Raw genomic sequence first — 12,198 nt, 5'->3', positions numbered from 1 at the left:
TGGCCCAGGGCAGGAGAGACCCTGCCTGTTTGTATAATTTGGGGAGGTCAGAGGTCGATACACTCACACTACTATAAAATTTAAGCCAGTTTCTGCCAGAGTGATATCTGTGGCTCAGGAGGCCAAGAATTCACATGGTAAAAATTCAGGAGCTGTTTAACCTCTCAGAAAAGCCAGCAGAGCCCACAGGAAAGACCACTGTTACAAGGATCAGCCAAAAAGCAGTGCTTGGAGAGCATCATGGCTGGATCAGCTTGGGATAGCACAAATAAGCATGATGGGATGGCACAAAGGTGAAAGATAATAGTTTTTTGTAAAATGTGTAATTAAATAACTAAACCATACTCTTTTCAATAGATAGCATTGCAAGTAGCTGCCTACATCATTCAGGTTCCACATGCCTCTACTTAAAGCAACTCCAACAATTGCAATGGTGTCCCAATTGTATATTTTCTCTGTTTTGCTTCTACATAATAAAACTGGGTTTAGCTCTCTCTGAAGCACAGTCATATATAAAGAATGCAAACAAGCAACTGAGCCTCATCTCTCCAAACAGAAATGCACGTGACTGTTTGCTGCAGCCTTGCTCTATTGCACCTGCAGACATTTCTGTAGAGAAATCTGTGGTTTTGAGAACAGGTGGGCGATACTTTAGATGACAGAGCAGATCCTATTCCTGCTAAACCGACTTCACAGAGAACAGTGCCAGGCCCAGAGCTGTGGTACAAAATCAGAAAAAGCAAACAACCTGAAGGCACTCACTTCCCCTAAAGAGTTGTGTAGCCTTCCACAGAGCAAAACATGTGTCAGAGAATCACCTTGGATCACCACAAAAAGTTTTCACATCCCTGTCAGGCTAGACATGTCCCAAGTACCACATATTAGTTGTTCAGAGAGTTCAGCGTGGCTTTACAGGAAAGGAATTACTGTGAACCTTTGTACTGTAGAAAGATCTCCACACAGCTCCTTTTGTTCAGGGTAGGCTTTTGTAATCCCTCCTCTTGTTCCAGTACATGGTGGTCCTGCCTGTTCTTCAATATAAAAAAAAAAACCCAAGCAAATAAAATGCCTTCTCTTCTGGCACTTGTTGTGCTAACCTGAAATAACCACACACCCAAAGGAAGTGAAACTTCTAGGAAGAGAACCACGAGAGTAACCCCCCTTTTTTTAAAGATGTCAGCCTTGCACTGCTTCTGTTTAAGCAATGAAAGCACTTGACTTCTGTTCATTCTGACTGGTATTTTCTGCATTTGCAATAGAATTATTTTTCCTGTTGTTGGCCTTTCCATGACCTGTGTGTCAATAAACCTCTGAGGCTCCCAGCACCAAGTAGGAGCTCTGGCTTCAGCTGGACTCTGCAAGGTCTTGGCTGGGGGTTCTCAATTTGGGCTAAGGTTAGCATGTGCCATCCTGTAGGTTTAAACATTAAGTAATTCGTTCTGTTTTTCTCTTTTAGTCTGACTGGTGCCATGCTTCCAACTCACTGAAAAGTCACGCAAACACCTGTGTACCTGTCACTGCATGCTCATGGAAAATGAGCCTAAGCTGAAAATTCTATACCTAAAGGGCTTGAAACTGTCATGCTGATGCCAGATCCTACTGAATTTTACAAGTATGAAAGGTAGAAGTACTCCTATGCCTAATGCTGAACATGTGGGGTCAGTTTGCTATTCCCCCAAGAGTACGATCCTGTTTCAGAAAAACTTTAATCCAGTAAGTCTAGAAGTATAATATCCCCATTTGGAGTGAAAAATAGAACTGTGCACAGCTTTAATCCTGCCACTGAGCACTTCTAGCATTTGTTGCCTGGGGTCAAGTTGGTGGCCTGCTACAATCTAATCTTGTTCTCAGCTCAGGTGGCAGGACATGTACATATATATGTCCTGTCTCCCTCTGGGTCAGGAGAGCCCCTATTACACCAGTGTAATGTTGATCAGACATGAAATATGGGCACGAGGGATATTCATAAAGGTAAAGAAAAGTTTGCTTTAGATTAGCAGTGTGCTGAAGAGGACGGTGGAATTCACAAGCTTATCTGCTTAATGGAATGTAAAATGGATGTTCAGGAAGGCCAGATAGTCCCAAAGGACATAGACATCTTCCAGATGAAAGTATCTTTTATTATTAGCTCTTTTTATTGTGAGACTACAACTTGTATCTCCTGTGAGCTTTTAAAAACACTGAAAGGCCGGGCCTTTACATTTGACAAGTTTTTTACACATAGGCAGCATGGACAGAGGCACTATGCTATAGTTGCTCCTCAGCAGAAAATGGGAAAATGTATTTGACTTTATTTAGAGTAGAAAGATGTGCTTTATTAAAATACATTTTATTCCTTCTTGTGTGACATGCAGTTTTACTATTTTCCATATTTAAGTTTTGAAACAAAAGCCATTACTGGCAATTGCACTTCAGAGGATAAAGAGCCAACAGCCTATGTTTTATCCACTTGCATTTTTGTGATCTTACTGTCTCACTGGAGTCATAAAATGTTACGGGAATGCATGCATTTGCTTGGCCATTTATTAGATTGATTTTAACCTATCAGTTTTATGGTCTTGCCTTTTACTTTCACAAACTTGTAAAGGATTTCATTCTTTTAAAATACATGCAGGGTACCTTCCACATACTGTTAATAACCTTGCCGAAAGGACTCAGGCCCTGTAAAGGTTGCTCTGACCAAATCAATGCAAACACAATCGAAGTGATGCAGCAAAATTGCCTGGACTTGAAAACAGGCCAGGGCCAAATCATGGTGCTTAAGAAGCTCAAGGGCAGGTAAGCCTTGGCTCTTATATTTGCATTATGAACTGTGGCTAGAAACACAAATGAAGTCAAATGAGCTTGTAGCTCTAACCTTGTGCTGTGACATGTCAGCCCTGCTTTTTCAGGTTTCTTCATCAGTGTAGTGGAAATTATAGGGATACTTGCCTTCTGTCATATAAAAGTAGGCTATGAAGGCTTCTAAAGGCTATTTCTGTAGTATCTACATTTTTCTTCACATGTCCTACAGCCTACAGTCCATTGCAGCACTTTCTTCTGCCCTCACTATAGTCCCCAACAATTACTGTCTCCCAGACTGCATCTACATTTAGGAGGAACTTAATCTAAATATCTAAGAAGATCTCTCCCTGTCATGGTTTCAAAGTCATTTTAGAACTCCTTTTTACCATTGTGGCTTCAACACCCTCAGCACAGAAGCATGATGATTCACCCTCTTTCTGTCCACATCCATGAACTATATACTTCTCAGGGGAGGAAGAGGCTTTTCTACTATTTTCATAATTAAAGTCCTCATTTTTGGCAGGCTTTATATTAAGTAATAAGGAGTGTCGAGAACTGCAAAGAAGGGATAAAGAAAATTTTCACCATAAGGAATAAATGAGCCATATCTTTTGTGAGCATGACCTGACCAGTGAAACTGGCAGGTTTCACAACTTCAGTTTGGATCATTAACCTCTTTAAAGGAAACAGATTATTGTAACAGTGGCAGCCACTAACCAGCCAACATGCGTTTCCGCATGAAACCAAGGTGAGTGTCTCTGGGACCAGGACACCTAAGGTGAAGCTTCTTAAGGAAAAGCTGAGTTGGAACTCAAGGATGAAGGCAGGCTGTGAACTTCAGGCAGCCTGGCTTTGGCACCAGTGTCAGAGTTATGTTTTCTGCATCACAGTGATTACCTCTGCCAGGTAATCATGCTTAAAACCACATTACTGAGGTGCAGAGCAGGAACAACCAGACAAGGGCAGACAAGGGAGTAAGTAGTTCCCTTAGCTGCTACTGCCACCAAAACTCAAGGATTGGAAAATGCTGATCTAAAAAATCAGTCTAAATAACTTCTGGTACATCACCCTGGAAAGAGTCCAGGAGGGGCAGGAGAGTGACAATGCCTGCCGTGGGTTAAGAGGCTCTCTGGTTGTGCAAGGTTTCCTTTGCACAAGGAAGCAAAAATTATATCCAAGCTGCCGGGCTCCATTGATAATTGCTCCTTACTATTCAATACCTGAAGTCACTTAAGTCAAAAGGCCACCACAACTCCCAGATCTGGAGTCATCTGTCAGCTTTTGTCTGGTGCCTTTTAAAAATCTTTCTGTCACGAGAACATGGGTGGCCAGGACACTGCAGTGAAGAATAGGGTAACATTTTCATCCTCACCTATCGGGTTTGGTAAAACAGGAGACCGGAGTCTTTGCAAAGAAGCTCAGTTAGCTCATTTGCCTCTGTTGCCAGTGCAGTGTTGGAGTAACAAAAATCTTCACCAATTGCTCAACTAAATAATTCGTAAAGCAAGAGGGCTTGAAATTTTATATACTTACTCAAGCAATGGAAGGAAATGATGGGCTTTAAAAAGCAGCCCTCTCCTCTGTAATACCTCTGCAAACAACATGAGGTGGGCATGTGTTTTTCCCTGTTCTCCCCCAATATGCACTATTCTGCTAAAAGGGGTTTTTTTTGGTTGTTTTTTTTTTTTGGATGTACAAGCGAAAGTCAAAGCAGCCTCTCCTGTTTTAGCCTCTAGTTCACATGACAAGATCCATTCCTTCTGAACACGTCTGTTGAGGGGGAGCCCTTGATTAAATTAGCTACAGACTGAAATGTCCTTTCATGCTCCTGTGGGGAGTTTTGACTGCAAAATGTTTGCATGCATAGCCAGGGCACTGCCGGGACTGTGTATTCTCACTTTGTTCTCCTTCCCTCTCCCTCAGGCAGATTCTGTGAAGTACTGAACCCTCCTGGAGCCAAGGGGAGTTTGAAAAGTCCTCAACATCTTTCCACTTTTGGCTACCTCATAATATAGGCATTAATGTATGCACAGCCTATTTTTAGAATCTGTAACATGCTTTCTGGGTAAAAAACGCTTGAAAGACCCCTTCTTCTCCCTTAGAGTTGACATTGAATTGGATTTAATAGAACAGCCTGAAATTCCTTCCATTAAAAAGTGTATTATAAATGCTCAAGGAGCTGTAACTGCAGTTGAAAGCTAGGTATATTCCTGCCAAAGGGTAAACTAACTTCATCTAATAGGAGAATACTTCTAGTGGGACAATTTACCCTTTATGAGCCTTTTTCCTGGAGACAACACAGAAAATATGTCTTCACTATATTTCTAGCAGAGCAAAATAAAGTAAATATACCTGCAGGTTGCTAAGAAAACTACTGGCATCAAAATATGCAAGACAAAATTTTTCTGTGTTTTCAGACTCTTAGCCTAGTGCAATCAGCTATCTGGGCAATAAAAAGGTCCACAATGCTGGCCTTCAGTATGGTTTGTAATGATCCTTTGAATGGCTTAACACCGCAAATCTGTATTGCTTTTTGAAATAGGAAGCCCTAAAGTGTTAAAATTGATGAGCATCGTTATTCTCTGTCTGCAGAAAGGGAGACTGAGACACAGAGAAGAGAAAGCAGCTTGCTTAAAGAGGTCTGCTTTCTGAAGCTTGCAGAAAGAGGTCATCTTAAAGTCTGAAATATTTGTAGCATTTGGCATGTGTGTTTGTATACAGCCATTAGAGAACATACTGTTTTGCAGGGGAAGGAAACCAATCACATTGCAAATGACCACTAGAGGTGTATATGTCCAACAGAGCCATTTGCACATACTAACAAATCCTTTTTTGGTTGTTTTTTTTTTAAGAACAAACTGTTCTAATGTTCTTTCAGGTTTTTTTCTTCATTCCTATAAAGAAAAATGACTCTGTTTATAAATGGTAGGCAGTGGATAACAATTTCAAACAAGGTATTTTCTTGCTGCTGTTAGTAATTAAAATGAGTTCTTCCATTGCTCTTGCTACACTATTCCAGGAGAAGAAATTGCCCTTGTTTTAGATAAAAACGCTGTGTCTTAACCAGCGATAACTCTCCCGTAAACATTTGAGCCGTCCTGCTGACCTGCAATAGGCTATTCATGCTCTTAAAATTAAGGGCACACAAAGTGCTCAGCTATGTGAATAAGGAGCCCTTAAACATCTGCTTAAGGCAAGGAGAAGTTCTCAATGAAAGAAATACATAAGGGAGTAACAGCAGCAGGAATTCTGAGTATGACAGACATGCTGGATTGGACCCTGAGCCTGACAAACAAGTATTGCTGAATTGCATTCGTTCACAAGGCAGCATCCGTAAGATACAGCTCATCGGTGTTTGCTGCTTCAAATACTTGAAGTCAAAACAAGCGTGAGTGATTTGATGTGTCTACACAGCATAATTAGAGATGTAAACAATAACTGCCACTGCAGAAACTAGAGCAATATGCTAAGTAATTACCTGAGTTATTTTGGCCTGGCTACGTTCTGCATCATTAGTATAATTACGGGAATTGGATTCAAGCCCATCATACCTTTGATAGTTCAGTTTGTGCACAACAACCTCAGCCTCAGTTCTTATGATGTTTCCTTGATCACCAAGGGTGGCCCATGCTCTCTCCCATTTTTTGTCATCTGAGCCACAGAGGAAAGACCCATTAATGAAAACAAGGTTAATTATGCTTTCATCAGAATGGCTGCAGAAGAGATTTTTTCTGAGAAAGAGCAGAGTGGGGAGTCCATTTGTTCTATTCCCTTCCTCCTTAAAAAATAAAGTAAAACCACACAATGAATGTCTCTACTTACATTTCAGAGTTCTTTTCATGTGTAATATGCCTGTGTGAATGTACCAAACACAAGTGAAGCATGAATAATATGTGACTATTTCTCCCTTTTTCCCTATATTGCTTAGCACTCTATTTTTAACTCTTCCCAAGAACAAGGAGGTAGCCATTTCCCTGCCCCCTTCCTCTTTGTTTCTTTTTTTTTTTTTTTTGTTATTCAGGATGGGACTTGTAGTGAATCTGTTAGAACTATTGTGCTGTATTCATCAGTTCTACTTGGTGCAGCTCATGTGTGAATCGAGGCTTTTTATCTCTATGAGAAAATATATTTCCCTTTATAGCATTCTAAATCAAATATTGTGTTGGCCTAATGTTTTTTTTTCCCTTCCCAGCAGACATATGAGAAATATTTTCCCTAAAGTCCTGGTTATTAATTGTCATCTTATAGAGATCAGAGACCTTGAACATCCATGTGGTTTGGGATCATGTACACTTAACACACTGGAAAAGGTCACAAAAGGTAGCAGAGCACCTTCTTCTTATAAAGACAATATCTGACGGACAACTCTTGTCACTTTCAACATAATGAAGTTAATAAATAAACCTACAAAATATGTGTGTTCGCATGGGACAGTGTTAATTCTTCTGTAACATCAACTAAGGACTCTCAACTGAACCCACTGTGAAGCCTCAGATAAACATGAAGAATGAAGCAAAAGACATACAGTGGTTGTAGTGTAAATTGCTGGAAAACCAGCCTCTACCCATGTTAAATAGACTCTGGACTTGACTGCATAGATGCTTCAAGTACAAAAACCTATCAGGTTCAGCATTAATGATATGTTGCTTGTTTTATTTGGAAGAAGATGGGATGCAAAGCCAGGGCCTCTTCTTGTTTCCATATCATGCAGGTAAAAGCTCATTGTACTCCAGTGCTAATCCCCCTGGACACCAACTTAATTTTCAAGTGCCGTGAGCTCCAAATTAGTCCAGCTAAAAAATCTAAAGAAGCATCCAGTTTTCAGCACACAATGCTGTCATATCCCATGGGTCAGAGCCAACAAACAATGCAGCATGGGGCACCAACTCAACTCATCTTGTGTGAGAGGAAGGGTCTTCACTGTTAATGTCAAAAGTACAAATTCTCAATTGCTGCTGAAAGTGAAGGCTATGCAGCAGGAATTGCTGCAATATCCTACCACAGGATTACTTTAAATGCAATGCATATTTTCTTTAGGCCTTCCCAGCAAAATTTACCCCTTGTCATCACTGTATGATCCCAGTACAGCCCTTAGTCCAAGACCATCTCTTCTGCTGCTTCAGTGAAACTTCTGCAAATAGAAATTATTGTATCAGAAGTTGACAGCTGTACACCCAATCAGTGATCCCAGAAATCAATTGGACATGAAGGGAGTTCAAGGAGCCCTTCTGGAGGAGAATTAGGTTTTAATGGGAGTAGTTAAAACAATTTGACCTAAATAAATTAAAGATTCAATACAATGAGAAAGCAACAAATTATGAAATGCAGACTTCTGATGGAAAATGCATATTGTCTGACTGGAATAAAAAGTTAACAAAAGAAGAAATCTTAATCTAAATACAAAAGAAAAAGGTTTCTGAAGAGGTTTAGTAGGGAATTTACCTACATGAGGGTTCAAAATCTTACTTTACTCAATTCAGTGTCTAATTATGAAAGACATTTTCACAAACTCTGCAGATGGGAACCTCTGCATGAAGAAGGGGTTCCTTGGGTGGGAACATTATCTTGGTGCCAAACTCTTCTTTTATGCCAGACCTAACAGTGCCGTCACTAACATCCAATGATTTAATTATATAAGGCAAAGAGATAGGATAATACAATCTTATCTTAAACATATGGTAAAATATTCATCTATGAGCTAGCCTGTTGATCAAGTTGCTTCTCTTCAGTTGTTGCCTGCCAAATATTAAGGCTTGTTTTTCCACTCCTACCCCTTAGATTTCTCAGTTTTATAATTCCTATTACTCTAACTCAAGATGAAGTGACAAAAACTGCCTAGAATGGTTACTTGTAGCTGCTACACTAGTACTATTTTTTTCCTCCTAATCTTTGTGTAATGAGGATCCTGTTCTTACTGTCAAAAAGGTCTGACCTAAATCCCAGTCCTATGTCATCTTGTGGCAACTACTGCAGTTAGAGCTACTAAAAATAGGATTAAATGAGAGGTATGCACAGTTAGCTAAGTGGCACTATTATGTGCCAGTTTCTTTGACTTGTATTTGCTTTTGGAAACTCATTTGCCAATGTATATTGCCAGTGCAGCTTCTGGTTATTAAAAAATAAAACAGGTAATTGTAGAAGAGGTTTTACAGCAACTTCTGTGAGCCAGAGAGAAGTTTGATAAGAGGATGCATGTTTACCCCTGGAAGAATTTCCTACCAAGGCCATTGACATTGGGACCAAGAAAGAAAGAAGGATAAATAAGAGCAACCTGCAACTGCCTAGTCCCATAAGCACTTTGTCTTTTGTGACCAATGAGTAAAGTGTAAATTTATGAGTTTTGTAAGGATGTATAAAGAGCATGCATGAAATAATATAACAAGTTTGAAGTCTTCTAAAAATGGAGTGTGTTGCTTTGTATCATCTCTGTCTTAACTAGGACAGGTAATGGTTCGGTGAGGAGATGTTGTGGGGGGTTTTTTTGCTTTTAAATTGCTTTCTTTTAACATTTGTGATCAAAACCTCATAATGCTGCTTGTGCAGTGAACAAAGAGACCTGTAATTAAAGGCACTATTAGTATTATAAGGATACTGTTTGTTGACAGGGTCCGAAATGCAAAGCAACATTTGTTGGTTGTTCCAAGAAATTTCTAATAATTCAGCTTGGGGGCTGGATGGGAATAGACGGGTAACAGTCTTTGTTAGGACTAAACACAGTGAGGGACACCTTTTCACTCATCCCTGAAGCTATTCCCCATGAACTTGAAAGTTTTTCTGAAAATTTTGTATTGATGTAGCTCCACCAGCATTGATTCACTGGTGCAAATCAGCAGGGAGCTCTGATCACTCCCATGTACAGCTATGTGTCAGCACAATTAAACACAGAAGCCAATGAAGCCCATGCAGAATTAGGCACGGAATTGGAGCTTTACAGCAAAATGTTTCAATGGTACCAGAACTTCAGGTTTCTATTCCTCTCTAAAAGGAGTCACCAGGAAGGATCTAGTGAAGACAGAGGCATCTGCAGAGATGAAAAAGAGATGAGAGATCTTGGGAAGACCTACAGGGAATAAGAAAACTGACAGACTAAGCCCTCAAAAGCACAGCAGCTTTCCTGTCTTTTTAGCTGCACAGAAAAATCAATACTGGGGCCTGGTATCCTCCAATCCTGAAAGGAAGCAAAGAGCACAAAGGACAAACAGCATAAGTATCAGCCATCTGCTTATGGGGAGCTGCCAGTCCTGTGGTTTTCAATAGGTGATGGACGGATACAAGCCCGTCCTGGCAGGTGGGGCAGCAGCAAGCTTTTGTCCCTCCCTTGCCACAGCTCACAAATGTCACCTTCTTTTGAGTGAGAAGTTGAGCAATTTCTCCCTTTAGAGTGGCTTGATACCACCCCATGCCAGAAAAAGCCCTGTCTACAAAGCAGTTCAGAACATAACTATGTTATATATAGCCAGCCCCTTGCACAGCACCTGAGTAAAATGAGGGAAACTCTTCTGACTTACTCTTCTCCACAGTTTTCAATTTTAAAAATCGTATGTGTGTGGGAGAAGAGATTCAATGCCTCTTAATTGTTCCCTGGCTTCCTGGCAAAAAGGTCTGGGCCTAAAATCCCAGGAAGCTTCTCACTCCCTGTCTTAGGCAGGATTCAGGAGAACAATGGCTGGCTACAATCAGTGGTGCTGCAGCAGAGACTTGTTAAAATATGTGTTTGCATTGCTATCTTCTACTGAGAAGTGCCAGTATGTGACAGCACACATAACTGTTACAGAAGAGAAGTATTAGTAGTGCTAAGTGCTGAAAATCACACATTAATTTATCTTCTAGCTTTTCTTGCAATTGCTAGCAGGATTTATTTTCCTCTGAAAAGCAAACCAGATGGATAGAAGGTCTGCAGAGAAATTTACCACAGTACAGCCACAGTGTGGTTTAAAACAGAAGAGCTCATTTTTCTCCAACAGTGCTTTTTTTTTATCCGCCTTTTGGTTACGAGGGTTGGTGATGCCATAACACCCAAGAGGGCAAAACTGGCTGGCCCTAGAGTAATTATTCTTAACATCACTCTCAATGCTATATTACAACCTTCAAAACTGATAAGCAGTTTCTTCCAATGTAAGCCCAGAAGTTATCTATCCCATAATAGTTTTCTAAAGCCATATTTGGTACTCAAATGGGTTGGCTTAATTTTCCCGGAAAAAGCAACCACTCTTTGCCTACTGGAGCAATGACAAAGTTGTCCAGCAAGAAAGACTGAGCCTGAGTAGCTTCCCCTGCACATGGCTGCCACTACCAGACAAGAGACCCCAGCACATGACCGAGGGAAATAAACACATGAATACATAAAACATATAAAGTTGCCATTGCCCCCAGCTTACTTCCCTCCACTGTCAGTATAAAACTATTAAAAATATATAATGCTTCCCAGATTGCTCCTTTTCATGGGATGAGACCTTCCTGATAAAGGTTTTCCTCTGCAAATCATGTTCAATTTCTTCAGATGCCAAGGGACATAAAAAAAAAATTAGTAGATTTGAGGCTGAACTTATTGAGAATATAAAGTGCCATCTTTTATTTTTCTTTCAGATTGCTGACACTCAGTTGAATGTCCCACTCAGGACTCGGATAATCCAAGATTATCAACTGTGTCCACTGGTGCAGAAAGTGAAAAAAACAATTTGGAAAACAGTAAACAGGACTGGAGGGCCAAATCCTGCTTGTCTGGCTTTAAGTCAGAACCATGCATTGACTCAAGTCCTTCCTTCCTGCAAGAAAGCATGAAGCACAGATGTGGTTGTGCAAGCATCAGCTGCTTACTTGGGGACATCCAGTCAGACCACAGCACATCAGAAAAATTGGGAAGCCAAGCAGAGCACATCAAACTAGAAGGTTTGATGATCAAACTCTCTCAAAATCAGGTTGCTTACTGGAAGCATCCCTGCATACACATGTCTGGTGCCCATCCACAGGCACACAAGCTTGACCAAGTTGCACAGCCTAAAAATGTCAAGATCACCAAGGAAATTCTGTGAAAAAAACAGGAATAAAACCCTTTTTGTCCTACCACCACAAGGCTTCCTTTCTTCCTTTGTTGCAGTAATTCATTTTGTACAGATTTAACAAGCTAAATCTTAAAGTCCTTCCTAAAACAGATTTGGATCCAAGCTGCACGGCGTACTAGCTGGCATAACTGAGCTCAGAATTCAGACTTTCATTCTTCTTTATTCCTTTTCAGGCAGCCTTCCTGCTCCTTCAGAATAAAGCACAGACAGCAGTTACAGATTTAAGAGTTCATCTCTGCATAACTATTTAAAGGGCATTTTTTTATCATACTTTTTGCCTTTTTAATAGCACCATGGTATTTCTGAAGAGTAACAGTGGCTTTAACAACTAATGATGATTTTAGAAATAAAA

Source organism: Motacilla alba, chromosome 2 (genome assembly GCF_015832195.1).
Source record: "Motacilla alba alba isolate MOTALB_02 chromosome 2, Motacilla_alba_V1.0_pri, whole genome shotgun sequence".
Taxonomy (NCBI): Eukaryota; Metazoa; Chordata; class Aves; order Passeriformes; family Motacillidae; genus Motacilla; species Motacilla alba.
This window is presented reverse-complemented; position numbering follows the sequence as displayed.